This window comes from Mustelus asterias, unplaced genomic scaffold (genome assembly GCF_964213995.1).
Source record: "Mustelus asterias unplaced genomic scaffold, sMusAst1.hap1.1 HAP1_SCAFFOLD_918, whole genome shotgun sequence".
Lineage (NCBI taxonomy): Eukaryota > Metazoa > Chordata > Chondrichthyes > Carcharhiniformes > Triakidae > Mustelus > Mustelus asterias.
Genome location: NW_027590864.1, coordinates 97970 through 115925, shown reverse-complemented (window position 1 = coordinate 115925; position 17956 = coordinate 97970).

Genomic DNA, 17956 nt, shown 5'->3' with positions numbered 1-17956 from the left:
GTACTGAGGGAGTGCCGCACTGTCAGAGGGTCAGTGCTGAGGGAGTGCCGCACTGTCAGAGGGTCAGTACTGAGGGAGCGCCGGACTGTCAGAGGGTCAGTACTGAGGGAGTGCTGCACTGTCAGAGGGTCAGTACTGAGGGAGTGCCGCACTGTCAGAGGGTCAGTACTGAGGGAGTGCCGCACTGTCAGAGGGTCAGTACTGAGGGAGTGCCGCACTGTCAGAGGGTCAGTGCTGAGGGAGTGCCGCACTGTCAGAGGGTCAGTGCTGAGGGAGTGCCGCACTGTCAGAGGGTCAGTACTGAGGGAGTGCCGCACTGTCAGAGGGTCAGTGCTGAGGGAGTGCCGCACTGTCAGAGGGTCAGTGCTGAGGGAGTGCCGCACTGTCAGAGGGTCAGTGCTGAGGGAGTGCCGCACTGTCAGAGGGTCAGTACTGAGGGAGTGCCGCACTGTCAGAGGGTCAGTGCTGAGGGAGTGCCGCACTGTCAGAGGGTCAGTACTGAGGGAGCGCCGGACTGTCAGAGGGTCAGTACTGAGGGAGTGCCGCACTGTCAGAGGGTCAGTGCTGAGGGAGTGCCGCACTGTCAGAGGGTCAGTACTGAGGGAGCGCCGGACTGTCAGAGGGTCAGTACTGAGGGAGTGCCGCACTGTCAGAGGGTCAGTGCTGAGGGAGTGCCGCACTGTCAGAGGGTCAGTACTGAGGGAGTGCCGCACTGTCAGAGGGTCAGTACTGAGGGAGTGCCGCACTGTCAGAGGGTCAGTACTGAGGGAGTGCCGCACTGTCAGAGGGTCAGTACTGAGGGAGTGCCGCACTGTCAGAGGGTCAGTACTGGGGGAGTGCCGCACTGTCAGAGGGTCAGTGCTGAGGGAGTGCCGCACTGTCAGAGGGTCAGTACTGGGGGAGTGCCGCACTGTCAGAGGGTCAGTGCTGAGGGAGTGCCGCACTGTCAGAGGGTCAGTACTGAGGGAGTGCCGCACTGTCAGAGGGTCAGTGCTGAGGGAGTGCCGCACTGTCAGAGGGTCAGTACTGAGGGAGTGCCGCACTGTCAGAGGGTCAGTACTGAGGGAGTGCCGCACTGTCAGAGGGTCAGTACTGGGGGAGTGCCGCACTGTCAGAGGGTCAGTACTGGGGGAGTGCCGCACTGTCGATTACCTGTTACATGGTTTTGATTGTTCCAGTGTCGGAAGATTGAAAATTGGAATTTTTCTCCCATCTTCTGTCCCCCATACACTTTTCCCAAAAATCTATGAAGAATGTAATAAATGGATTTTTCCACAAATTATTCACGACATAACAAACTGGGAAAGGGAGGTGAATCTTTCTCCGTTGTCACCGAGAAGAATTTATTTCTCTTCATTATTTATTCTGATCTCGCTAATTATTTTTGCTGAATATTTTGTCTGGCTTTATAATTATTTTTTATGTTATTTATATTAATAATAAATTGAAGACTTATAAAAATAAGTGATGATTTGATGGTGAATAACTGTCAGTAATAAATGACGAAATACCCGGGGTTTGATGTGTAAGAGAGTGTCGCTCAGTGACCCAATATCTGACTGTAGGGGCCTTTCCTTCACATCTGCCCCCTTTGCTGATCAGTTGAGAGAGAGTCATAGAGGTTTACAGCATGGAAACAGGCCCTTCGGCCCAACCTGTCCATGCCACCCCTTTTTTTTAAACCCCTAAGCTAACCCCAATTGCCCGCATTTGGCCCATATCCCTCTATACCCATCGTACCCATGTAACTGTCTAAATGCTTTTTAAAAGACAAAATTGTACCCGCCTCTACTACTGCCTCTGGCACCTTATTCCAGACACTCACCACCCTCTGAGTGAAAACATTGCCCCTCTGGACACTTTTGTATCTCTCCCCTCTCACCTTAAACCTATGCCCTCTAGTTTTAGACTCCCCTACCTTTGGGAAAAGATATTGACTATCTAGCTGATCTGTGCCCCTCATTATTTTATAGACCTCTGTAAGATCACCCCTCAGCCTCCTACGCTCCAGAGGAAAAAGTCCCAGTCTATTCAGCCTCTACTTATAACTCAAACCATCAAGTCCCAATAGCATCCTAGTAAATCTTTTCTGCACTCTTTCTAGTTTAATAATATCCTTTCTATAATAGGGTGACCAGAACTGTACACAGTATTCCAAGTGTGGCCTTACCAATGTCTTGTACAACTTCAACAAGACGTCCCAACTCCTGTATTCAATGTTCTGACCGATGAAACCAAGCGTGCCGAATGCCTTCTTCACCACTCTGTCCACCTGTGACTCCACTTTCAAGGAGCAATGAACATTTACCCCGAGATCAGTTTGCTCTGTAACTCTCCCCAATGCCCGTTTATGGGTAGCACAGTGGCAAACTGGTTCGAACAAAGAACAAAGAACAATACAGCACAGGAACAGGCCCTTCGGCCCTCCAAGTCTGCACCGACCATGTGTTCCTAACTAGACCATCCGTTTGTATGCCTCTATTCCCAGTCTGTTCATGTGGTTATCTAGATAAGTCTTAAACGATCCCAGCGTGTCCGCCTCAATCACCTTGCTTGGGAGTGCATTCCAGGCCCCCACCACCCTCTGTGTAAAGTACGTCCCCCTGACATCGGTGTTGAACCTTGCCCCCCTCACCTTGAACCCGTGACCCCTTGTGTTTGTCATTTCTGACCTGGGAAAAAGCTTCCAACTGTTCACAGCGCCACCTGGGTTTAATTCCTGGCTTGGGACTGAAGTCTCCAGGCCCCGCTGCATGCGACAGAATACGTGGGAATCGACAGTGACGAGGATACAGACCAGGAAGGCATTGTTTTGGTGGCAGAAAGGTTGAGTCCCATAATGAGCGCCTGATAATAGACTCCTTCAACTGTGCTGTTTTCGACAGTGGATGTACATCCATTGTCTGCGGCCAAGATTGGCTGGATCATTATTCAGTGTCTCTTGATCATAAAGACCGGAAGAAAGTGAAAGATCATGATAGTTCCTCCTGCTTTAGATTTGGAGATGACAACACTCTAAGTTCCTCCAAAAGGGTGATACTTCCCTGTAGGATTGCAGGGATCAGTTTATTTATAAGTACAGATGTAGGGGGGGCGATTCTCCCATTGTGCCCCGCAACTTTTCTGGCAGGTTGGGCTGGGAGATGCGTGTCGTCGGCCTTTTTCCGGGATTTGTGCATGCGCCAGGAACATATGAACATCTCCCACAGCTGGAGAACAATTGGAGTCCAGGCCACACTGGAAACCGGCAGGAAGACAGGTAAGTGATTGGAATCATTTTTAAATGTATTTTTAATATATTTTGCATTTCATTATCGGGAACTTATCGGTCCCGATAAAATCTCCCACCTCGCCAGGAGTACTTCATTACAGCGGGGTTTAGACTAGCTCCCCACGTTCGGGGAACTAGCGGGAGTCCCCGCCAGACTGAAGGAGGAGGCGATTGGGGCCTCTGGGGGTCAGCCAGCTGGAGAGTGGAGCGCCCTGGGCATGGGCACCCTGGCAGTGCCAGCCTGTGCTGCCTGGCACTGCCCAGGGGGCAAAGTGCCCATGGGGCACCTTGGCACTGCCCAACAGGCATCAGGCAGTGCCAAGGGGGCGGGGCCTTCTGTGGGCAGGGCCTAGGGGGTGATCGGTGGGGGTGGGGGGTCCCGCTGCCGCTCTGCATTGGGATCGGTCTGGGATGGAGGGAGGGCAGCGATTGAGGCGGGCAAGGGGGAGGTGGGTGGTCTGCCCGGGGTGGGGAGGGGCTGGCTCCCGGGTGGGTGCCTGACCCCTGGAGGTGAGGGGGGAATCGCCACTGCTGGGGGTGGTGGTGGGCTGGACATTGGGGTGCACCGGGACGGGAGGGGTGTTCAGGGCTGGCCCGGGAATTGTCATGGGGGCCGCGATTGGGCCGTTGAGAGGGGGGGGTTCTGGAAGGGCAATACTGCGGGGGTCCCGGGCTGGCCAGCGACTGAGCTGGCAGCAAACAGGGAGTCTGACAGATCGGGACCACTGCGAATGCAGTGAGGCTGAGGTTTCAGAATGGATAAGAAGGACCCTAAGGCATCGCATTAGACCATCGGGGGTACACTCTGAGAAAGGGGACAGGGTCTACTATAAAAGAGAGGGCAAGAAAGAGTGGAAAGGTCCCGGGAAAGTGATAGGAACAAACGGCAAGGAAGTTATAGTGCAAAACGGCAACCAGACAGTGTGAGCCCACTCTTGGAGAGTGGTGGGACTTGGGTATGAAGATGGAGCATCTGAGCAAGATGCAGAAGTGCAGGAGGCACCTTGCGCCTCACATCCACGCACCCTGAGTTACTATGAGGATCAGTCAACAATAGATGGGAGGGAATCTGATGATCAACAAAGTACCAGTGAAGCAGGGGATGAAGCTGCTGCTTCAAAGGTTCAGCTGCCCAGAGTAGACGCAGTGGGATCTATCGGACATCCCGAAGGGTCAAGCGAGGGGAGGGAGGCCACTATAATCGGGAAATCAGGAAAAGCCTCAGGGAAGTACAAACACTGGCTCAACATCCAGGAGCAAGGGCAAGAAGCCAAAGCTTTCGATTGGGAAGATGGGGTGGACAGATGGAAACAAGAAAAGTGAGACCTAAGTCCTGAGGATGAGGCAGTAAGCATTCGGGAACCCAGGAAAAAGGAATGAATCTGTGACCAAAGTTGTGTTAACAGAGAACAGCAGCCTGTGAGTAGCCAGCCCTGACAGGGACAGAGACAGTAAGAAGTCTAACAACACCGGGTTAAAGTCCAACAGGTTTATTTGGTAGCACAAGCCACACAAGCTTTCGGAACAGGCTGCTCCTTCGTCAGGTGAGTGGGAATTCTGTTCACAAACAGGGCATATATAGACACAAACTCAATTTACAGAATAATGGTTGGAATGCGAGTCTTTACAGGTAATCAAGTCTTAAAGGTACAGACAATGTGAGTGGAGAGAGGGTTAAGCACAGGTTAAAGAGATTGTCTCCAGACAGGACAGTTAGTGAGATTTTGCAAGTCCAGGCAAGTCGTGGGGGTTACAGATAGTGTGACATGAACCCAAGATCCCGGTTTAGGCCGTCCTCATGTGTGCGGAACTTGGCTCTCAGTTTCTGCTCAGCGACTCTGCGCTGTCGTGTGTCGTGAAGGCCGCCTTGGAGAACGCTTACCCGAAGATCAGAGGCTGAATGCCCGTGACCGCTGAAGTGCTCCCCAACAGGAAGAGAACAGTCTTGCCTGGTGATTGTCGAGCGGTGTTCATTCATCCGTTGTCGCAGTGTCTGCATGGTTTCCCCAATGTACCATGCCTCGGGACATCCTTTCCTGCAGCGTATCAGGTAGACAACGTTGGCCGAGTTGCAAGAGTATGTACCGTGTACCTGGTGGGTGGTGTTCTCACGTGAGATGATGGCATCCGTGTCGATGATCCGGCACGTCTTGCAGAGGTTGCTGTGGCAGGGTTGTGTGGTGTCGTGGTCACTGTTCTCCTGAAGGCTGGGTAGTTTGCTGCGGACAATGGTCTGTTTGAGGTTGTGCGGTTGTTTGAAGGCAAGAAGTGGGGGTGTGGGGATGGCCTTGGCGAGATGTTCGTCTTCATCAATGACATGTTGAAGGCTCCGGAGGAGATGCCGTAGCTTCTCCGCTCCGGGGAAGTACTGGACGACGAAGGGTACTCTGTCCACCGTGTCCCCTGTTTGTCTTCTGAGGAGGTCGGTGCGGTTTTTCGCTGTGGCGCGTCGGAACTGTCGATCGATGATCGAGGGCCATATCCTGTTCTTATGAGGGCATCTTTCAGCGTCTGGAGGTGTCTGTTGCGATCCTCCTCATCCAAGCAGATCCTGTGTATTCGGAGGGCTTGTCCGTAGGGGATGGCTTCTTTAACGTGTTTAGGGTGGAAACTGGAGAAGTGGAGCATCGTGAGGTTATCCGTGGGCTTGCGGTACAGTGAGGTGCTGAGGTGACCGTCCTTAATGGAGATCCGTGTGTCCAAGAATGCAACCGATTCCGGAGAGTAGTCCATGGTGAGTCTGATGGTGGGATGGAACTTGTTGATGTCATCATAGAGTTGTTTCAGTGATTGTTCACCATGAGTCCAAAGGAAGAAAATATCATCGATGTATCTCGTGTATAGCATCGGTTGAAGGTCCTGTGCGGTGAAGAAGTCTTGTTCGAACCTGTGCATGAAGATGTTGGCACATTGAGGTGCGAATTTGGTCCCCATGGCTGTTCCGTGTGTCTGGATGAAGAACTGGTTGTTGAAGGTGAAGACATTGTGGTCCAGGATGAAGCGGATGAGTTGTAAAATTGCATCTGGAAACTGGCAGTTGACGGCATTGAGTACTGAGGCCGTTGCAGCAATGCCATCATCGTGGGAGATGCTGGTGTAGAGTGCCGAGACATCCATTGTGACGAGGAGTGCTCCTGGTTCAACTGCTCCATGTGTGCTGAGTTTCTGTAGGAAGTCCGTCGTGTCGCGACAAAAGCTGGGGGTTCTTTGTACAATGGGTTTCAGGATGCCCTCGACATAGCCGGAGAGGTTCTCGCACAGGGTTCCATTGCCCGATACGATGGGACGGCTGGGTGTGTTTGCCTTGTGTATCTTCGGGAGGCAGTAGAGATCTCCAACGTGGGGAGTACGTGGGATGAGAGCACGGAGGGTGCTCTGAAGGTCCGGATCAAAGGTTTTGATCAGAGTGTTGAGTTGACGGGTGTGTTCTTTGGTCTGATCTGTGGGTAACTGTCTGTAGTTTTCCTCGTTGTTCAGTTGTCGGTACACTTCTTTGCAGTAATCCATTCTGTTCAGTATGTTCAGAAACAGACACGACAGTCGAGGCTGGAGTTTAATGAGGAAGGTTAGGAATCAAACAATGATAGGAATAGGAGTAGAAGCCCCCATGATGAGGGAGTATTGATAACTGCAAAGGGGAGCTTGCGGTAGTGAGAGAGGCCAAACAAAGGGAGCTGGACAGTTGGAAGGAGTTTGGGGAGTACACCAAGGTACCAGATGAAGGGCAGCCTGCTTTGTCCCATCGGTGGGTTTGCACAGGGAAAGTTTTGCAAGATGGAACGTACAAAGCTAAAGCCAGATTAGTAGCCCGTGGGTACGAGGAACATTTGGATGGGAGAGAATTTAGCATTGATTCACCCACAGCAGGGAAAGTGACACTTTTTTCCGCTGTTCTCGCATCTGATAATTGGATGTGTAAATCAATGAATATCAAAGCAGCATTTCTGCAGGGTGAAACATTTCAAAGAAGTTTTTTTGAGGCCACCCAAAGAAGCAGGTAATACACAGGGACATCTGTGGAAATTAGATAAATGTGTCTGTGGGTTAAGTGATGCATCAAGAGTTTGGTATTTCTCTGTACGATCTGTATTACTGAAGACTGGCTGTGCCCAGTTGAAAGCAGATCCAGCAATGTTTTACTGGAAGGCTAAAGGAAAATTATTTGGAATGTTTATAATGCCTGTGGATGATTCCCTATGGAGTGGCTCAGAAGAATTTGAAAAAAGGATAATTGAGAAGCTGAAAACAGAATTTAAAATAGGGAGTCGAGCTGCTGGTGCTTTTTAATAAGTTGGTTTTGATATCCAACAAAGTACATCTGTTGTAGCGATGAGTCAACAGGGATATCTGAACAGTATTGATCCCATTCCCATCACCAGAGAAAGGTCAGTGGAAAAGAGGAACGGGCCAACAAAAAAGAAACAGACTTGTTGAGGAGTATGATAGGACAGCTTAATTGGCTCTCCACACAGACAAGACCTCTACTTTCTCAGAAGACTAAGGAAATTTGGCATGTCAGCTATGACTCTCACCAACTTTTACAGATGCACCATAGAAAGCATTCTTTCTGGATGTATCACAGCTTGGTCTGGGCTCCTGCTCTGCCCAAGACCGCAAGGAACTTCAAAAGGTCGTGAATGTAACCCAATCCATCACGCAAACCAGCCTCCCATCCATTGACTCTGTCTACACTTCCCGCTGCCTCGGCAAAGCAGCCAGCATAATCAGGGACCCCATGCACCCCGGACATTCTCTCTTCCACCTTCTTCCATCGGGGAAAAAGATACAAAAGTCTGAGGTCACGTACCAACCGATTCAAGAACAGCTTCTTCCCTGCTGCTGTCAGACTTTAGAATGGACCTACCTTGAATTAAGTTGATCTTTCTCTGCACCCTAGCTATGACTGTAACACTGCGTTCTGCACTCTCTCCTTTCCTTCTCTATGAACGGTATGCTTTGTCTGTATAGCGCGCAGGAAACAATACTTTTCACTGTAAATACACGTGACAATAATAAATCAAATCAAATCAAAGACCGGATGGGAATTATAATGTCTCGGGCTCAGTAATGGTAACTAATGGCGTGCCGCAGGGATCGGTACTGGGGCCTCAACTATTTACCATTTATATAGATGATCTGGAGGAGGGGACTGAGTGTCGGGTAACAAAGTTTGCAGACGACACAAAGATAAGTGGAAAAGTGAATCGTGTGGAGGGCGTAGAAGGTCTGCAGAGAGATTTGGACAGGCTGAGTGAGTGGGTGAGGATCTGGCAGATGGAGTATAACGTTAACAAATGCGAGGTTATTCACTTTGGAGGAAATAATAGCCAATTGGATTATTATCTAAATGGAAAGAAATTACAACATGCTGCTGTGTAGAGGGACCTGGGGGTCCTTGTGCATGAGACGCAAAAACCCAGTCTGCAGGTGCAACAGGTGATCAAGAAGGCAAATGAGATGTTGGCCTATATCGCAAGGGGGATAGAATATAAAAGCAGAGATGTCTTGCTGCATCTGTACAGGGCATTGGTGAGGCCGCAGCTGGAATACTGTGTGCAGTATTGGTCCCCTTATTTGCGGAAGGATATATTGGCCTTGGAGGGAGTGCAGAGAAGGTTCACCAGGTTGATACCAGAGATGAGGGGTGTTGATTATGAGGAGAGACTGAGCAGATTGGGTCTGTATTCGTTGGAATTTAGAAGGCTGAGGGGGGATCTTATAGAGACCTATAAGATAATGAAGGGGCTGGATAGGGTAGAGGTGGAGAGATTCTTTCCACTTAGAAAGGAAACTAGAACTAGAGGGCACAGACTCAAAATAAAGGGGGGTCAGTTTAGGACAGAGTTGACGAGGAACTTCTTCTCCCAGAGGGTGGTGAATCTCTGGAATTCTCTGCCCACTGAGGTGGTGGAGGCTACCTCGCTGAATATGTTTAAAGCGCGGATAGATGGATTCCTGATCGGTAAGGGAATTAGGGGTTATGGGGATCAGGCGGGTAAGTGGAACTGATCCACGTCAGATCAGCCATGATCTTATTGAATGGCGGGGCAGGCTCGAGGGGCTAGATGGCCTACTCCTGCTCCTATTTCTTATGTTCTTATGTAGTATGTTGAGGCGCGCCAGTCAGAGAATTTGCAGGCTAATAAAACATTAAAAAGTTAAAATTAGAGGAGTGTGTAATTAAATTCCCAGCACGAGGAGAACCGGAAGATATGAAGTTGGTTGTGTTTAGTGATGCTTCACATGCCGATCTACCAGGTGGACATTCGAGCGGTGCTGGATTCACAATATTCCCGGTCGGTAAGGAAGGAGAATGTTCCCCCTTGGCCTGGGAAGCAAAGACAGTAAGAAGGGTGGTTAAAAGCAGATTGGCACTGAAACCTTGGCGTTAGTGGAGGCGTTGGATATGGGGATATATTTATCTGACACATTAACAGAATTATTTTTTATGGCCCATTGGGTAAGAAAGTACCAATTGAATGTTATTGTGGACAATCATAGAATCAGAGAAACCCTACAGTACAGAAAGAGGCCATTCGGCCCATCGAGTCTGCACCGACCACAATCCCACCCAGGCCCTACCCCCATCCCTACATATTTACCCACTAATCCCTCGAACCTACGCATCTCAGGACTTTAAGGGGCAATTTTTAGCACGGCCAATCAACCTAACCCGCACATCTTTGGACTGTGGGAGGAAACCGGAGCACCCGGAGGAAACCCACGCAGACACGAGGAGAATGTGCAAACTCCACACAGACAGTGACCCGAGCCGGGAATCAAACCCAGGTCCCTGGCACTGTGAGGGAGCAGTGAACCCGGGTCCCTGGCGCTGGGAGGCAGCAGTGAACCCGGGTCCCTGGCGCTGTGAGGCAGCAGTGAACCCGGGTCCCTGGCACTGTGAGGGAGCAGTGAACCCGGGTCCCTGGCGCTGGGAGGGAGCAGTGAACCCGGGTCCCTGGCGCTGTGAGGGAGCAGTGAACCCGGGTCCCTGGCACTGTGACGGAGCAGTGAACCCGGGTCCCTGGCGCTAGGAGGGAGCAGTGAACCCGGGTCCCTGGCACTGTGAGGCAGCAGTGAACCCGGGTCCCTGGCACTGTGAGGGAGCAGTGAACCCGGGTCCCTGGCGCTGTGAGGCAGCAGTGAACCCGGGTCCCTGGCACTGTGAGGCAGCAGTGAACCCGGGTCCCTGGCGCTGTGAGGGAGCAGTGAACCCGGGTCCCTGGCACTGTGAGGGAGCAGTGAACCCGGGTCCCTGGCGCTGTGAGGGAGCAGTGAACCCGGGTCCCTGGCACTGTGAGGGAGCAGTGAACCCGGGTCCCTGGCGCTGTGAGGCAGCAGTGAACCCGGGTCCCTGGCACTGTGAGGCAGCAGTGAACCCGGGTCCCTGGCACTGTGAGGCAGCAGTGAACCCGGGTCCCTGGCGCTGTGAGGCAGCAGTGAACCCGGGTCCCTGGCGCTGTGAGGGAGCAGTGAACCCGGGTCCCTGGCGCTGTGAGGCAGCAGTGAACCCGGGTCCCTGGCGCTGTGAGGGAGCAGTGAACCCGGGTCCCTGGTGCTGTGAGGCAGCAGTGAACCCGGGTCCCTGGCGCTGTGAGGGAGCAGTGAACCTGGGTCCCTGGCGCTGTGAGGCAGCAGTGAACCCGGGTCCCTGGCGCTGTGAGGCAGCAGTGAACCCGGGTCCCTGGCGCTGTGAGGCAGCAGTGAACCCGGGTCCCTGGCGCTGTGAGGGAGCAGTGAACCCGGGTCCCTGGCGCTGTGAGGCAGCAGTGAACCCGGGTCCCTGGCGCTGTGAGGCAGCAGTGAACCCGGGTCCCTGGCGCTGTGAGGCAGCAGTGAACCCGGGTCCCTGGCGCTGTGAGGCAGCAGTGAACCCGGGTCCCTGGCGCTGTGAAGCAGCAGTGAACCCGGGTCCCTGGCGCTGTGAGGCAGCAGTGAACCCGGGTCCCTGGCACTGTGGGGCAGCAGTGAACCCGGGTCCCTGGCACTGTGAGGGAGCAGTGAACCCGGGTCCCTGGCGCTGTGAGGGAGCAGTGAACCCGGGTCCCTGGCGCTGTGAGGCAGCAGTGAACCCGGGTCCCTGGCACTGTGAGGCAGCAGTGAACCCGGGTCCCTGGCGCTGTGAGGCAGCAGTGAACCCGGGTCCCTGGCGCTGTGAAGCAGCAGTGAACCCGGGTCCCTGGCGCTGTGAGGCAGCAGTGAACCCGGGTCCCTGGCACTGTGGGGCAGCAGTGAACCCGGGTCCCTGGCACTGTGAGGGAGCAGTGAACCCGGGTCCCTGGCGCTGTGAGGGAGCAGTGAACCCGGGTCCCTGGCGCTGTGAGGCAGCAGTGAACCCGGGTCCCTGGCGCTGTCAGGCAGCAGTGAACCCGGGTCCCTGGCGCTGTGAGGGAGCAGTGAACCCGGGTCCCTGGCGCTGTGAGGGAGCAGTGAACCCGGGTCCCTGGCGCTGGGAGACAGCAGTGAACCCGGGTCCCTGGCACTGTGAGGCAGCAGTGAACCCGGGTCCCTGGCGCTGTGAGGCAGCAGTGAACCCGGGTCCCTGGCGCTGTGAGGCAGCAGTGAACCCGGGTCCCTGGCGCTGGGAGGGAGCAGTGAACCCGGGTCCCTGGCACTGTGAGGGAGCAGTGAACCCGGGTCCCTGGCGCTGTGAGGTAGCAGTGAACCCGGGTCCCTGGCGCTGTGAAGCAGCAGTGAACCCGGGTCCCTGGCACTGTGAGGGAACAGTGAACCCGGGTCCCTGGCACTGTGAGGCAGCAGTGAACCTGGGTCCCTGGCACTGTGAGGCAGCAGTGAACCCGGGTCCCTGGCACTGTGAGGGAGCAGTGAACCCGGGTCCCTGGCGCTGTGAGGCAGCAGTGAACCCGGGTCCCTGGCGCTGTGAGGCAGCAGTGAACCCGGGTCCCTGGCACTGTGAGGGAGCAGTGAACCCGGGTCCCTGGCGCTGTGAGGTAGCAGTGAACCCGGGTCCCTGGCGCTGTGAAGCAGCAGTGAACCCGGGTCCCTGGCACTGTGAGGGAACAGTGAACCCGGGTCCCTGGCACTGTGAGGCAGCAGTGAACCTGGGTCCCTGGCACTGTGAGGCAGCAGTGAACCCGGGTCCCTGGCACTGTGAGGGAGCAGTGAACCCGGGTCCCTGGCGCTGGGGGGCAGCAGTGAACCCGGGTCCCTGGCGCTGTGAAGGAGCAGTGAACCCGGGTCCCTGGCGCTGTGAGGGAACAGTGAACCCGGGTCCCTGGCACTGTGAGGGAGCAGTGAACCCGGGTCCCTGGCGCTGGGGGGCAGCAGTGAACCCGGGTCCCTGGCGCTGTGAAGGAGCAGTGAACCCGGGTCCCTGGCGCTGTGAGGGAGCAGTGAACCCGGGTCCCTGGCACTGTGAGGGAGCAGTGAACCCGGGTCCCTGGCGCTGGGGGGCAGCAGTGAACCCGGGTCCCTGGCGCTGGGGGGTAGCAGTGAACCCGGGTCCCTGGGGCTGGGGGGTAGCAGTGAACCCGGGTCCCTGGCTCTGTGAGGGAGCAGTGAACCCGGGTCCCTGGCGCTGTGAGGCAGCAGTGAACCCGGGTCCCTGGCGCTGTGAGGGAGCAGTGAACCCGGGTCCCTGGCGCTGTGAGGCAGCAGTGAACCCGGGTCCCTGGCGCTGTGAGGCAGCAGTGAACCCGGGTCCCTGGCGCTGTGAGGGAGCAGTGAACCCGGGTCCCTGGCGCTCTGAGGCAGCAGTGAACCCGGGTTCCTGGCACTGTGAGGCAGCAGTGAACCCGGGTCCCTGGCACTGTGAGGCAGCAGTGAACCCGGGTCCCTGGCGCTGTGAGGCAGCAGTGAACCCGGGTCCCTGGCACTGTGAGGCAGCAGTGAACCCGGGTCCCTGGCGCTGTGAGGGAGCAGTGAACCCGGGTCCCTGGCCCTGTGAGGCAGCAGTGAACCCGGGTCCCTGGCACTGTGAGGCAGCAGTGAACCCGGGTCCCTGGCGCTGTGAGGTAGCAGTGAACCCGGGTCCCTGGCACTGTGAGGGAGCAGTGAACCCGGGTCCCTGGCGCTGTGAGGCAGCAGTGAACCCGGGTCCCTGGCGCTGTGAGGCAGCAGTGAACCCGGGTCCCTGGCGCTGTGAGGCAGCAGTGAACCCGGGTCCCTGGGGCTGTGAGGCAGCAGTGAACCCGGGTCCCTGGCGCTGGGAGACAGCAGTGAACCCGGGTCCCTGGGGCTGTGAGGCAGCAGTGAACCCGGGTCCCTGGCGCTGTGAGGGAGCAGTGAACCCGGGTCCCTGGCGCTGGGAGGGAGCAGTGAACCCGGGTCCCTGGCGCTGTGAGGCAGCAGTGAACCCGGGTCCCTGGCACTGTGAGGCAGCAGTGAACCCGGGTCCCTGGCGCTGTGAGGCAGCAGTGAACCCGGGTCCCTGGCGCTGTGAGGCAGCAGTGAACCCGGGTCCCTGGCACTGTGAGGCAGCAGTGAACCCGGGTCCCTGGCGCTGTGAGGCAGCAGTGAACCCGGGTCCCTGGCGCTGTGAGGCAGCAGTGAACCCGGGTCCCTGGCACTGTGAGGCAGCAGTGAACCCGGGTCCCTGGCGCTGTGAGGCAGCAGTGAACCCGGGTCCCTGGCGCTGTGAGGCAGCAGTGTGAATCACTGTGCTACCGGGCTGCCCCTCACCATAAGGGACAATGTTCACTCAACAAAAAGTGTAGCGGAAAAAAGATTAAGGATTGATTTGGCCAGCATGAAGCAAATGCTGGAAAACAAGGAAGTTTCCAAACTCCACTGGATCGGGGCAAATCGACAGGATGTCCGACTGTTTTACAAAAAGGGGTGCAGGGACTGGGAAGTTATTGAGAACACTGGAAGGTGGTTGACTTAAATTATTCTGAAAAAAATGATAATAAAGGGAATCTATTACAATGTAACCGGTGACGACACTGTATTAGATGTAATGTGACCAATGGGAACAAGAGGTAAGGGTCAGCTGACCCAATAAACCATGGAACCAATTACAGAGGGAGGTGATGGTCAGCTGACCAGCTGATACGCGATAAATAAGGATCCGTGGAGCATGGTGGGGAGCTTGGAGTGGCCCCGGGCGAGGCCCCAAGTTTGGAGTAATGATGTTTCTTTATTGAACCCTTTCTTTCATTTATAAGTTGGCGTAAGTTTTGTTCTATTTTTATTGTCTGCACTTGAAGAGTTACTTCTGATGAGACATCCGTATCCCTCAGTTAGGCCACACTGGGAGCACCGTGCACAGTTCCTGTCTCCGTATCCCTCAGTTAGACCACACTGGGAGCACCGTGCACAGTTCCGGTCTCCGTATCCCTCGGTTAGACCACACTGGGAGCACCGTGCACAGTTCCAGTCTCCGTATCCCTCGGTTAGACCACACTGGGAGTACTGTGCACAGTTCCAGTCTCCGTATCCCTCGGTTAGACCACACTGGGAGCACTGTGCACAGTTCCAGTCTCCGTATCCCTCTGTTAGACCACACTGGGAGCACCGTGCACAGTTCCAGTCTCCGTATCCCTCGGTTAGACCACACTGGGAGCACTGTGCACAGTTCCAGTCTCCGTATCCCTCGGTTAGACCACACTGGGAGCACTGTGCACAGTTCCAGTCTCCGTATCCCTCGGTTAGACCCACACTGGGAGCACCGTGCACAGTTCCAGTCTCCGTATCCCTCGGTTAGACCACACTGGGAGCACCGTGCACAGTTCCAGTCTCCGTATCCCTCGGTTAGACCCACACTGGGAGCACCGTGCACAGTTCCAGTCTCCGTATCCCTCGGTTAGACCACACTGGGAGCACCGTGCACAGTTCCAGTCTCCGTATCCCTCGGTTAGACCTCACTGGGAGCACTGTGCACAGTTCCAGTCTCCGTATCCCTCGGTTAGACCACACTGGGAGCACCGTGCACAGTTCCAGTCTCCGTATCCCTCGGTTAGACCTCACTGGGAGCACTGTGCACAGTTCCAGTCTCCGTATCCCTCAGTTAGACCACACTGGGAGCACTGTGCACAGTTCCAGTCTCCGTATCCCTCGGTTAGACCACACTGGGAGCACCGTGCACAGTTCCGGTCTCCGTATCCCTCGGTTAGACCACCCTGGGAGCACCGTGCACAGTTCAAGTCTCCGTATCCCTCGGTTAGACCACACTGGGAGCACCGTGCACAGTTCCAGTCTCCGTATCCCTCAGTTAGACCTCACTGGGAGCACCGTGCACAGTTCCAGTCTCCGTATCCCTCGGTTAGACCTCACTGGGAGCACCGTGCACAGTTCCAGTCTCCGTATCCCTCGGTTAGACCTCACTGGGAGCACCGTGCACAGTTCCAGTCTCCGTATCCCTCTGTTAGACCACACTGGGAGCACTGTGCACAGTTCCAGTCTCCGTATCCCTCGGTTAGACCACACTGGGAGCACCGTGCACAGTTCCGGTCTCCGTATCCCTCGGTTAGACCACACTGGGAGCACCGTGCACAGTTCCAGTCTCCGTATCCCTCAGTTGGACCATACTGGGAGCACTGTGCACAGTTCCGGTCTCCATATCCCTCAGTGAGACCACACTGGGAGCACCGTGCACAGTTCCAGTCTCCGTATCCCTCGGATAGACCACACTGGGAGCACTGTGCACAGTTCCAGTCTCTGTATCCCTCGGTTAGACCTCACTGGGAGCACCGTGCACAGTTCCAGTCTCCGTATCCCTCGGTTAGACCACACTGGGAGCACTGTGCACAGTTCCAGTCTCCGTATCCCTCGGTTAGACCACACTGGGAGCACCGTGCACAGTTCCGGTCTCCGTATCCCTCGGTTAGACCACACTGGGAGCACTGTGCACAGTTCCAGTCTCCGTATCCCTCAGTTGGACCATACTGGGAGCACTGTGCACAGTTCCAGTCTCTGTATCCCTCAGTTGGACCATACTGGGAGCACTGTGCACAGTTCCAGTCTCCGTATCCCTCGGTTAGACCTCACTGGGAGCACCGTGCACAGTTCCGGTCTCCATATCCCTCAGTGAGACCACACTGGGAGCACCGTGCACAGTTCCAGTCTCCGTATCCCTCGGTTAGACCACACTGGGAGCACTGTGCACAGTTCCAGTCTCTGTATCCCTCAGTTAGACCACACTGGGAGCACCGTGCACAGTTCCAGTCTCCGTATCCCTCGGTTAGACCACACTGGGAGCACTGTGCACAGTTCCAGTCTCCGTATCCCTCGGTTAGACCCACACTGGGAGCACCGTGCACAGTTCCAGTCTCCGTATCCCTCGGTTAGACCACACTGGGAGCACCGTGCACAGTTCCAGTCTCCGTATCCCTCGGTTAGACCCACACTGGGAGCACCGTGCACAGTTCCAGTCTCCGTATCCCTCGGTTAGACCACACTGGGAGCACCGTGCACAGTTCCAGTCTCCGTATCCCTCGGTTAGACCTCACTGGGAGCACTGTGCACAGTTCCAGTCTCCGTATCCCTCGGTTAGACCACACTGGGAGCACCGTGCACAGTTCCAGTCTCCGTATCCCTCGGTTAGACCTCACTGGGAGCACTGTGCACAGTTCCAGTCTCCGTATCCCTCAGTTAGACCACACTGGGAGCACTGTGCACAGTTCCAGTCTCCGTATCCCTCGGTTAGACCACACTGGGAGCACCGTGCACAGTTCCGGTCTCCGTATCCCTCGGTTAGACCACACTGGGAGCACCGTGCACAGTTCCAGTCTCCGTATCCCTCGGTTAGACCACACTGGGAGCACCGTGCACAGTTCCAGTCTCCGTATCCCTCAGTTAGACCTCACTGGGAGCACCGTGCACAGTTCCAGTCTCCGTATCCCTCGGTTAGACCTCACTGGGAGCACCGTGCACAGTTCCAGTCTCCGTATCCCTCGGTTAGACCTCACTGGGAGCACCGTGCACAGTTCCAGTCTCCGTATCCCTCGGTTAGACCTCACTGGGAGCACCGTGCACAGTTCCAGTCTCCGTATCCCTCGGTTAGACCTCACTGGGAGCACCGTGCACAGTTCCAGTCTCCGTATCCCTCGGTTAGACCACACTGGGAGCACTGTGCACAGTTCCAGTCTCCGTATCCCTCGGTTAGACCACACTGGGAGCACCGTGCACAGTTCCGGTCTCCGTATCCCTCGGTTAGACCACACTGGGAGCACCGTGCACAGTTCCAGTCTCCGTATCCCTCAGTTGGACCATACTGGGAGCACTGTGCACAGTTCCGGTCTCCATATCCCTCAGTGAGACCACACTGGGAGCACCGTGCACAGTTCCAGTCTCCGTATCCCTCGGATAGACCACACTGGGAGCACTGTGCACAGTTCCAGTCTCTGTATCCCTCGGTTAGACCTCACTGGGAGCACCGTGCACAGTTCCAGTCTCCGTATCCCTCGGTTAGACCACACTGGGAGCACTGTGCACAGTTCCAGTCTCCGTATCCCTCGGTTAGACCACACTGGGAGCACCGTGCACAGTTCCGGTCTCCGTATCCCTCGGTTAGACCACACTGGGAGCACTGTGCACAGTTCCAGTCTCCGTATCCCTCAGTTGGACCATACTGGGAGCACTGTGCACAGTTCCAGTCTCTGTATCCCTCAGTTGGACCATACTGGGAGCACTGTGCACAGTTCCAGTCTCCGTATCCCTCGGTTAGACCTCACTGGGAGCACCGTGCACAGTTCCGGTCTCCATATCCCTCAGTGAGACCACACT